Source organism: Xenopus tropicalis, chromosome 2 (genome assembly GCF_000004195.4).
Source record: "Xenopus tropicalis strain Nigerian chromosome 2, UCB_Xtro_10.0, whole genome shotgun sequence".
Taxonomy (NCBI): Eukaryota; Metazoa; Chordata; class Amphibia; order Anura; family Pipidae; genus Xenopus; species Xenopus tropicalis.
In genome coordinates this window covers 44,327,781-44,337,623 of record NC_030678.2, presented here as the reverse complement: position 1 = coordinate 44,337,623, position 9,843 = coordinate 44,327,781, and the positions used below count along the sequence as shown (strand labels likewise).

Sequence of the window (9,843 nt, the reverse complement as noted above, 5' to 3'; positions counted from 1 at the left end):
GTGTCTTAGTAAATCAGCCCCTTAATGTAGGGATGACTTTCCAGTCCCTGAGAACAACAGCAATGCTCCTAAGTAAAAATGGAAAAGCCCCAATATCCATTGGACTTTTTCTTTGCGACAAAAAGCGCAACAGTTTTTTTTAATGAAAGCAAATTTAATCTCATGGGGACCAATCACACAGTGTAAGAGGGAGAAATTTAGCTGCAAACCTTTTCTTTTTTTGTGTCTGTATCTACAAATCTGTGCCAGTGAATATCAGTCCCAAAATACCCGTTTGGGGCTTTAGCCTTACCCTGCATGTTGGCAGGTGCATAACCTGACTATTGCCTCTGAGCAGCAGCTTGCTAAACATGTATTATATGTGCTGTCGATTTGTTTGCCTGGAAACCTAAACCACTGTTAGCTGAGCAGGTGACGGAGCAACTACTGGCAACAACCTGTGCTGTGTTATTACTGTTGCCGGTGCCTGCCCTGCGAGGTGTGTGCTGAAACAAGACTCTTTTTTTCTACACCTGTTTAATCTAATGGTAGGGGATTGTACCAAGTGTTAGGAGCTCTATATTTAGGAAGAACAACTCCGAGCTATGAAAGGAATGCCTTTTACACTTACACTACCAAACTGGGTTTATCTTCAAGCCCTGAGGCAGCTCAGAGTATAACACAGAAAACAAAGCTCTCCAGAACTGTGTCTCAGCGCAGCTAAAAGGATCCCTGGCAAAGATCCCTACCGAACACTTAAAAGGAAGAAGTGGGATACTAGAGGTCTTGATCTTTTATCAAGGGTTGTTTTTGGCTTGGCTGTTCTCCTAAGAAGAAAGGCAAAGGTAAGCAGAAACATATAGGGATTGTGAAGTATTGTGAATACTTAAAACTGTTTTATTTATTTACTTCCTGTATGTACTGATATGTATTATAATATTCCACTCTGATTATAAGGGTCAGAGATAAATGTGTGGTAGCCAGGCATTACAGTAAGAATTTAACATACAGTCCATGATTTAGGCATTGCCAACCTGTGACCCTCCATTGTGGTTTAACTATACCTCTCACAATATGAATGATAGCCCTAATATAAAAGGTCACAGGTTAGGTTTTGAAAAATCTGGCAATTCTTCAAAAATATAATATGATTTTGTGGTTTTATCAACATTTTCTCCATCAATGGGCATCAACCAAACTAGGGAGCACTGGCAATATCTGCCCTACAAAAGTAAGAGGGTCTTCTCTTCCATAATACACATTTGACTTTAACACAGAACAGTTTATGCAAATTTTAATTTGTTCAACTGCACCTTTGCTGTTTTATATTGCTCGATTCTCAGATATTCACAGGAGATAAAACTCTAAAGAGAGAAAGCAATGGAATAACAATAATAAAAGAGAACACATTTTTGCAAAGCAAACTTGTTCCACTGCTTTCTGATATTCTATTTTGTTTGATTCCTGTGTATTTTCAGGAGATAAAAACCTTAGGAGAGAAAGCAAAACAATAATAATAATAGTAGTAGAAATAAAATAGAACAGTTTATGTAAAACTCACTTTGTTCTACTGCCGTCTGCTGCTATATAAAGCCTTACAGATACTATAAGCCACTGTTGTCATTATTTTCCATTGTTATTACAAAGTCTCATAACTGCAGTTTTAAATACAGTAGATGGTCATTATATTGTTAGGAAACTGACTTATTGAATATTATGTATGTGTCATAAGCCCTTCCCTCTTTATAATATAACCGTGAAAGTCAAAAGTTAATTTTAGAACTGTCATGTCACTGCGTCACATTCTCTGCACTTTAAAGTGCCATGAAAAGATTAGATAAAACATTAAAGAAATTAAGCAAGAGAAAAAAAGATTTAAAAACATTGTAGTCTATTATTTCCATGTTTAGGGAAACACAATGTTGCGAATTAATTAATGATAGTACTTAGGGGAGTGTAAACATGGAAACGAAGGAAGAAACCTTATTTAGAAGAAAAGTTCTATAAAAACATTCTAAACAAATTAGCTGAGTCATTGTAGAAGTGCTTTGTTCTTATATTTCCCATTATGAAAGACAGAAAATTACAGTGCTCCTGAAAATTAGTTTCTTCATGTTAGTTGCATTGCCTAGTTATGCCCATCTCGTGGCACTCCAGCTGGTTTTCTACAACTTTTTAGAATCTTTGAGCTGAAAAGACTGTAGGAAGGAACCCCTGCTTTAGTAAAGGTCAAGTACTGAACAAATTGTAATCTATCTTCCCAGAAAGCAGGGAATATAAATCTGCACCACTACTATCGTTCCATATAGTTTTATTCTTCTCCATGGTGATAGAGTATTCAGGTAATTTTCTGTTCTTAAAAAAAATATTCTGAGTTTACACCTTCCTGACAGCCACATTTGATCTCATTTGCATTTATTAAAGCATTTACTCCTTCGATCAGTGTGTCAGTTGATACTAATGTGTACGACTGCTTTGAGCAGTTGAACTCCATTCTGGCTATGAGGTGTTAGAGCAGTGATCCCCAACAAGTGGCTCGGGGGCAACATGTTGCTCACCAACCCCTTGGATGTTGCTCTCACTGCCCCCAAACCAAGGAGTTATTTTTGAATTCCTGACTTGGTGGCAAGTTTTGGTTGAATAAAAACAAGATTTACTCCCAAATAAAGCCCCCTGTAAGCTGATAGTGTGCATAGAGGCTGCCTAATAGCCAATCTTAGCCCTTATTTAGCACCTCCATGAACTTTTATGATGCTTGTGTTGCTCTCCAAGTCTTTTTACATTTGACTCAATAGTAAGAAAGCTTGGGGATCCCTGTGTTAGAGCATAGCTGCAATGCTGAGTGCAAACATGCTGCCAAATTGTGAAAGCCCACAAACTAATAATCAATTGGGCCAATTCACTAAAGGTCGATTAAGCTTATTGCATGCTTTTTTTGCGTTAAAAAGCATGCGATAATTAAGTCCTGATTCATCAAAGTCATTTCGCATGCGTTAAGACACATATTGCATGCGCAAAAAAACGCACTATCGCAATGCGTTATTTACCTCGCATTGTGTTAATTAGCGAATAGAAATAATACTAACGCATGATTTACAAACACATATGAAGCGTTAAACGCGCTAAAAATCGCATTAGTCTGTGTGAATATTAACACCTACTTGGGGTAGGTGGTACTTAAAGAAAATTGTGGTTTGTGAGCTTTTGGCAACACAATATGGACTTTGCAGTGGGATTTTTTTCAAGTCTGTGTTGGCCCTAGAGTGATGCATCCTCCGGTTTTCGGGGAAATGGTCATTTTCAGAACAGTAGTTTTCCAAAAGTAATGGTTACGTGTGTAAAATTGTGCGCTAACATAGAACGCGCACAGCATATCGCGCACAGCGAGAAATAACGCATGCGGCTGGAAATAACTCAAGAAAACCGCTCATCGCGAGTTAAATGACGCAAAGAACATCCATCTTAATTATGACGCCTGTCCTTTTAGTGAATTTAGCGTTAAGTCGCAAAAAATAAGATGCGATAAAAATTTTTTTAAATAGCGCTAGTTTTATCGACCTTTAGTGAATCGCCCCAATTTGTTAAAATTATCCCATGGGTATTAATGATTCATAAATGCTCTTTAAAATCATTACATTTTAATCTGTATTTTTTAATGAATGTTAAAGAAATCCAGAGAGATGATAAATCAGCCTTGTAGGTCTATGTCACTAGAGCTGTTTTCCCTGCTGGTGTAAATGCATATAAAAGTTAGGATACAGGTTGAAGGTTTGGGGGGTGATGCCTACATGCCTCCTTTCACCCACCCTTCTTGGATAGAATGCTGTCGTTTGCCAGGGCCAAACGATCGAATTAGCCTGCACGCTCCCCGATATCGTCCACCTGTAGGTGGGGATATTGGGTGAAGATCCGCTCGCTTGGTGATCTCGCCAAGCGAGCGAATCTTAACGTGTATGGGCACCTTAACACAGTCAGTGCCAGTGTGTAACAGAGGCAGACCCCACAGTCATGGGGGTCCTGGGGGACAGGGGATCCTGGACTGTGAGGTCTGCTTCCTCTATTGCTGCATATAAATCCCTGTCCCCCCACCCTTAGGTAGGATAGGGGGTGGAGAGTGGGGATTCAAAAGCAAACAGGCAGGGGATGCAAGCAAAAGGGGCTGGGTAGGGTTTCCTACTTTGCGAGAGGCCTCTCCAAGATTTCTTGGCATGATAATTATGCCACTGGCTGTCTCTATGTTCTAGGGGCTAGCCACATGCCTCTGCTCTAAAACAGCTGTTCTAGAGCAGACCACATTGTGTAAAGAACAAAAAAGGTCAATTGCATCCTTTTTTGCATAATGCAAGTAAATGGCCCATTAATACAAGTATTGTAAATCTATTGTAGAATGTTTTCCAAGGTTTAAGCAATCCTGTAAACACTGTAATCTCTCATTTGGTTTTTGTTTACCCATAGATTATAGAAACAAACAAATCTGTCAGGAGCAGTTGGGTGTGTTGCTTGTGTGTGGATAGACAAAAAGGAAGTGGTTTCACTGGCCTCTCAGGCAGCGAATACTTCTCAGTAGGGTATAGCTGAGATATTCTATGGCTATTCAATTTGTCTTTGGGAAACTTCTCAGTATAAGTAGCTAGAAGGTTTGGTAACTTTAAACCCATTTGCACAGAAAAAATAATTTAGATATTTTTGTGGGAGATTAAATGGATACTGTTATTTTATTCACTGAAAGGGATTTGTCACACTTGCATACAGTACATAAGACAAATCCAATTATTCTTCATGTACGGCTATGTTTCTTAATATATTGATTACCTTGAACTCTGCATTAGTGACTTGGCTTCCATTTTTTTAGGTGTAGAATTATAGCAACACCTAGGTGGTTAGCATAAAGTGAATACTGATAATACGATAAATTAGTAAATATTTATTTAATAGGTACTTTTAATATATATACATATATATTTTACAGGTGTTAATGTCAGTTTGTATTTTCTTATATTAGCATAATCCTAAACCTTTCCTAACAGTGTTGCCCCACCCAAGTAATACTCCTAGCACACTGCAGCATATAATTAAGAGTAAAAAGCTACTAGGAGCTTGGGAGCTGTAGTCAAGCAACCTAAGGACTGGAATTTTAAAGCAACTTTACTTGATCAGCCTTTTCACCAAGTCTGAAGGGCCAATGGCCCTTTTAATGCAAGAGGATCCTGAAAAGAATACTGCCTTCTCTGTCTATTCCTGGCTCCATGTTCTTTGGCAATGGCATCGTAGCTGAAAGTAGCAAATGTTTTTCTTTAGCTTCAAACAAAGCTTTGATTATAATGTAAGATCGGTAAGCAAGTTATACCACAAGGTAACATTGACATATATGATTGAGCAGTAGTATCTCATTGAAGAATTGACTTGTATCTGTAATTACATTGCCAGTGGGATGGCATACGCGTCACTGCAATTTCCCGAAGTTGCCTTGAGATTTACATTAGTCGCCCGCAGTAACAAAGATTTGTCGCGTGGCGACTTATCTCCCCGTCTGCCACTGTCCTTAGAAAACTACTAGTAGAGTTACTGGTAGGAGAAAAAATAAACTTAATTGGATAAGTACACTACATACAATGTTGTTATTTAATCACTTTCTATCTTGATAATTCATGGTTTAGAATAGTGCTTAGCATGGGAATGGCAGTGTACCACGTGGTTAGTTAGGCCAGAACACACAATTTTTATTTAAAATAAAAACCTGTGTTTAAATATACTGTGCAAATACAAACCGGATTCCAAAAAAGTTGGGACACTAAACAAATTGTGAATAAAAACTGAACGCAATGATGTGGAGGTGCCAACTTCTAATATTTTATTCAGAATAGAACATAAATCACGGAACAAAAGTTTAAACTGAGAAAATGTACCATTTTAAGGGAAAAATATGTTGATTCAGAATTTCACGGTGTCAACAAATCCCAAAAAAGTTGGGACAAGTAGCAATAAGAGGCTGGAAAAAGTAAATTTGAGCATAACGAAGAGCTGGAAGACCAAATAACACTAATTAGGTCAATTGGCAACATGATTGGGTATAAAAAGAGCTTCTCAGAGTTGCAGTGTCTCTCAGAAGCCAAGATGGGTAGAGGATCACTAATTCCCACAATGTTGCGCAGAAAGATAGTGGAGCAATATCAGAAAGGTGTTACCCAGTGAAAAATTGCAAAGATTTTGCATCTATCATCATCAACTGTGCATAATATCATCCGAAGATTCAGAGAATCTGGAACAATCTCTGTGCGTAAGGGTCAAGGCCGTAAAACCATACTGGATGCCCGTGATCTCCGGGCCCTTAAACAACACTGCACCACAAACAGGAATGCTACTGTAAAGGAAATAACAGAATGGGCTCAGGAATACTTCCAGAAACCATTGTCAGTGAACACAATCCACCGTGCCATCCGCCGTTGCCAGCTGAAACTCTACAGTGCAAAGAAGAAGCCATTTCTAAGCAAGATCCACAAGCTCAGGCGTTTTCACTGGGCCAGAGATCATTTAAAATGGAGTGTGGCAAAATGGAAGACTGTTCTGTGGTCAGACGAGTCACGATTCGAAGTTCTTTTTGGAAATCTGGGACGCCATGTCATCCGGACCAAAGAGGACAAGGACAACCCAAGTTGTTATCAACGCTCAGTTCAGAAGCCTGCATCTCTGATGGTATGGGGTTGCATGAGTGCGTGTGGCATGGGCAGCTTGCATGTCTGGAAAGGCAGCATCAATGCAGAAAAATATATTCAGGTTCTAGAACAACATATGCTCCCATCCAGACGTCATCTCTTTCAGGGAAGACCCTGCATTTTTCAAACAAGATAATGCCAGACCACATTCTGCATCAATCACAACATCATGGCTGCGTAGGAGAAGGATCCGGGTACTGAAATGGCCAGTCTGCAGTCCAGATCTTTTACCTATAGAGAACATTTGGCGCATCATAAAGAGGAAGGTGCGAAAAAGAAGGCCCAAGACGATTGAACAGTTAGAGGCCTTTATTAGACAAGAATGGGAGAGCATTCCTATTCCTAAACTTGAGAAACTGGTCTCCTCGGTCCCCAGACGTCTGTTGAATGTTGTAAGAAGAAGGGGAGATGCCACACAGTGGTGAAAATGGCCTTGTCCCAACTTTTTTGGGATTTGTTGACACCATTAAATTCTGAATCAACATATTTTTCCCTTAAAATGTTACATTTTCTCAGTTTAAACTTTTGTTCCGTGATTTATGTTCTATTCTGAATAAAATATTATAAGTTGGCACCTCCACATCATTGCATTCAGTTTTTATTCACAATTTGTTTAGTGTCCCAACTTTTTTGGAATCCGGTTTGTAAACAACTGTAACGTATTCCCTCATAGGGTTAACTTTAAATAATTTACTAAATGTCAGTGTTTCTTGCATGTTGCAGGGAGTTATAAATGAATAGCAGCTGGGTACATGGGAATTTTTGCCCTGTGACACGAAGCTCTCTGTGTGGTGGAGAAACAGTAATGACTGATGAGACTTGTTGCCAGAAATGACTGATGGCTGACTATGATGGTGTGCTAACTATGTTTGTGTAAACCAGTGATTCAGTGATGGGATTTGGATCACCGTATGAGTTATGCAAGTATTTTTAAATATGATTTAGGGGTAGTTTATCGTGGACATGTATGAAATCTTTAAATTTAAATACTGATATGGATGTTACATGGAAAGTTCCTGAACATACTGTGGGAATTCAACTAAATAGGAACCTACTGCAGTTATGCAAGATTAGTATTTAACCCAATTGCTATAAGCTTGTGCTAAGAGTGCTGAAATGCATGTGGCACAGCCTCAAGCTTAATACAGTGAGGACAATTAGGTCATTTTAAAAGACAGACTGTAATTTTGATTGCCTACTGCATGTAGCATGTATCATTTTATTTATTAGTCATATGTATACTGGCAGTTTTCACATGATTTTAACACATAGCATGTCTATATGTGAGTAATTGGTATTTCATTATGTGTCTATGAGTGCTCCCATTTGTTTTACCTTGCATTGCATAGTAAACGGAAACTTTATTTATAACTTATGTTGACCCTGGTCACAGCTCTCCAATAGGAATGTAAAGGTAGCACATAATCATTGATGTCAAGATTTGTATATACTGTGGGCATCCCAAGCTTAATTACAGAATCAATTCCCTAGTGAGAATCAGTCTTACTGGCACTACATCAGTGATCCCTTTGTTATCTAACATGTTGGGATTACCAGGCAATTTTTGCTTACCAATATTGCCATGTAATCAAGCTTCAGAAAGGTTAATTTGGTGATGTTTAGTTTTAAGGCCTTTGTGTTTAAGGCTTTTGTCAGTTATTATTCAAAATCAAGAAAGTTTAATTATATCATGCAGTATCTAGTAGAATTTTTTCTTGAAAATATTTCACCACTCATCCACGTGACTTCTTCAGTTCAATTGACTGGTAGGGAATTCCCCTGCAATTAAACCCTTGAGGGTAGTACAGTCACAGACATCCAATCACAATGGTTCCATTGAACTTATTCAGTTAGGTGTTGGCTGAAAGGATAATACCGATCCAGTCTCATTGATGCAGGTCTTACTCCTTCAGAAACCACTGGGGTAAGGATGTCAAAGCGGCCCTGTCAAAGTTTTCTGGCCGTCCTCTCATATTCCAATTTTAGGGTATTCTCCCCAAAATGAGTAGCAATATGTCTATGAAGATTCTCATAAATCCAGGTTAATGATATGCAGCAGGGCTGTACAACTGGTGGCCTGCAGCCCCCCCTCTGTGTGGCCCCCCCACCTGTCTGGTTGCTGTGACTGCTTACAATGGTACCATAATTCTTATTAATGCAGGTGTTAATCCTTCAAAGTACATGAGAATCATGGTACTATTGTGACTGGATCTGTATGATCCCGACACCTGTCAGTTTCAGCCAACACATAACTGAATAAGTTCAATGGAACCATTGTGACTGGATCGGTATGATCCCGACACCTGTCAGTTTCAGCCAACACATAACTGAATAAGTTCAATGGAACCATTGTGACTGGATCGGTATGATCCTATTCCAGCCAACACCTAACTAAATACGTTCAATGGAACCATTTTGATTGGATATCTATGGCTATACTACCCTCAAGGATTTAAAAGCAGGGGAAATTCCCTACCAGTCAATTGAACTGAAGAAGCCACTTGGATGAGTGGTGAAACGGTTTCAAGAAAAAACTCAGAAAAGTCCAGTTGTTTTAGACTTAATTCTACTAGATACTGTATATCATGACCTGGATGAATGAGAATCTTCATAGACATATTTCATGCAGTATTGTGTAAGGGTGCCTAACTGTAGTGTTGCACACAGGCATTCTTCCTACATTCCCTTGCAGTGGATCAGTTCACCATAGGGGAACGCAGGAAAAATCTAAGTCCTGTATTTTCCAGCAGATCATACTCATTGTGGTTCATGAAAGTGCCAAATGCAGATGGAACAAATGCAAGCCCCCTACCATCCCTTAGCTATTTAGTAATATTTAATTATGTATAGCAAAGTTAGATCTCCAAGTGAGTGTGCAGACATGGATAAAAATAAAATAGGTTGATTGAGATAATTAATTTAAGTTTTTATTAGAGGGGCTGAAGTAGACACTTTTCAGGAATATAAGTACATGGGCATTTTTTTTTTAGAATAATGACATTGTTTAGTGTTTGTAGTACAATGCCCTTGATGTTTTATCATTCAGTGGTGGCTAGTGTTTTATGGTGTAGCATGAATATGCTGGAACAGCAAATAGACTTAATAAATTAATAAAGAAAGAAGGTTCTGTTCTGGGAATAAGATTTGAGAC

General features: G+C 38.7%; 1 protein-coding gene across 1 annotated transcript in view; it reads left to right on the top strand.

Annotated features, from left to right (window-relative positions):
* Positions 1–666: 666 nt before the first annotated feature.
* smpx (small muscle protein X-linked) overlaps positions 667–9,843 on the top strand; it is a 43,397-nt gene continuing 34,220 nt past the window's right edge. Inside the window, exon 1 of the mRNA NM_001078785.1 lies at positions 667–824. The gene's annotated coding sequence lies outside the window, so the exon portion shown is untranslated. The remainder of the gene's footprint in view (positions 825–9,843) is intronic.